The sequence below is a fragment of the Callithrix jacchus genome, chromosome 4 (genome assembly GCF_049354715.1).
Source record: "Callithrix jacchus isolate 240 chromosome 4, calJac240_pri, whole genome shotgun sequence".
Classification (NCBI taxonomy): domain Eukaryota; kingdom Metazoa; phylum Chordata; class Mammalia; order Primates; family Cebidae; genus Callithrix; species Callithrix jacchus.
Genome location: NC_133505.1, coordinates 129,293,697 through 129,295,800, shown reverse-complemented (window position 1 = coordinate 129,295,800; position 2,104 = coordinate 129,293,697). Strand labels below are relative to the sequence as shown.

General features: G+C 44.6%; 1 pseudogene; it reads left to right on the top strand.

Annotated features, from left to right (window-relative positions):
* The first annotated feature begins 775 nt into the window (after positions 1–775).
* Positions 776–1,754, top strand: LOC100387097 (rab9 effector protein with kelch motifs pseudogene; annotated as a pseudogene).
* The last annotated feature ends 350 nt before the right edge of the window (positions 1,755–2,104 follow it).

Here is a 2,104-nt window from a genome sequence, read left to right as displayed (position 1 = left end):
TTAATATGGAAATGTTCACATATAAGAACAAATAGAGAGACTATTCATCATCACTTAATTTTCACGATTATCATATGGTCATGTGTTCTTTAATGAATGTGAGCAGCCTCATAAAAGTTTTTAAAATTCAGAAAAATAAGGTGTTTGCCTCTTTTTGTTGATTGACTGTTTTGACAAGTCTAGATCTCCAATCATTCTCCTTCAGTTGAATTCCACCGGGTTCAGATGAGGCCAGTTCTCCATTCCTTGACACAGCGGGAGACCAAGTCTCAGTCGTGACCAATCAATGTGCCTTCTTTCTACAGCTAGACAGTTCAGTGGCAGGAGCATGTCTCAAGTCAGACAGACCAAATTATCCCCAAAATAATTTGCTGCGACTGTTGGAAGGCAACACTCTTTCCCCTTGGGGGTGGAATGTTGATGCTAAGACTAAGAAGTCTAGGGTTACTGGTGGCCATCTTGCTTGTCATATACTGGTCCTAGTGCGACAAGTCAAGCTACGCAAGGACAAGCAGAACAAAGGAAAAGAGTATGAACCCTGTTGACAAAGCCTGAGCTCCTGGAAACAACCACAAATAAGGCCACACAGACACTGAGAGATAAGAAATATAGTCAGCAGTCACCACAAGACACTGTGAAGCAGCTGCCAGTCTTGGAACCTGGACACAAGCCCAGGAAAGCAGTGTCGTACACCTTGACTCTCCCTGGAGACAGCTCCTGTGCTTGAGCTGGCCACAGCTGTTCATAGTTACCCCCAGTTGGTAATGCCAAGAGAGGGAAGGTCTTCATTGTTGGGGGAGCAAATCCAAACAGAAGCTTCTCAGATGTGCACACCATGAATCTCGGAAAACACCAGTGGGACTTAGTTACCTGCAGGGACCTCTTGCCCCGGTATAAACATGCTAGCTTCATTCCCTCCTGCACACCTGACAGTATTTGGGTATTTGGAGGTGCCAGCCAATCAGGAAATCTAAATTGTCTACAAGTCCTGAATCCTGAAACCAGGACATGGACCACGTCAGAAGTGACCAGCCCCCTACCATCCCCAAGAACATTCTACACGTCATCGGCAGCCATTGGAAACCAGCTGTATGCCTTTGGGGTTGGAGAGAGAGGTGTCTAGCCTGGTGCAGGACATGAAGCTGCATGTGTCTGATGCAAACACTCTGACCTGGTCACAGCCAGAGACACTTGGAAATCCTCCATACCCCAGGCATGGTCATGTGATAGTGGCAGCAGGGACAAAGCTCTTCATCCATGGAGCCTTGGCGATAGACAAATTCTATGTTAATCTCCATTACATTGATATAAGTGACATGAAACGGCAGAAACTAAGTCCCACGGAGGCTGCTCTAGCAGGCTGTGCTGCCCACTCAGCTGTGGCCTTGGGAAAACACTTGTACATCTTTGGTGGAATGACTCCTGCAGGAGCGCTGGACACAACGTACTAGTATCACACAGAAAAGCAGCATTGGACCTTGCTTAAGTTTGATACTTTTCCACGCCCTGGACGATTGGGCCACTCCTTGGGTATCATTCCGTGGCCAGTGACATGTGCTTCTGAGAAGGAAGATTCCAATTCTCTCACTCTGAATCATGAAGCTGAGGAAGGAGATTCAGCTGACACAGTAATGACCCACAGTAGTGACTCACACAAGGAAAGCCAGGCTGATACACTGCTCTGTTTTGTGTTTGGTGGGATGAGTACAGAAGGGGAAATCTATGATGATTGTGTTGTGACTGTAGTTGACTAATAAAACCTGCCTTTTTATTTAAAAAAAAAAAAAAAGAAATATAATCACAACACAACAGCATTATTAAAGTGCCTGAACTCCCTTTTTCTAAGGTTGGGTACACCTCTGTACTTATAGTTACAGGAGTCAAAAATTCTCTCTTTTTGCCTTAATTCAATTGAACATCTTCCTCTTACAGCAAAAAAGCCTGATGAATACTTCAAGGTCATTTATCATAGATGACTCAGTATGGATATATATAACAGGCACTATCTAGATATGGCAAGTGGGATGGAGGAAGATGGAAAAGGAACATATGCTTATATCCTTAGTGCTGATATGAGTGATAAAACTGCGCCATGGCAAACACT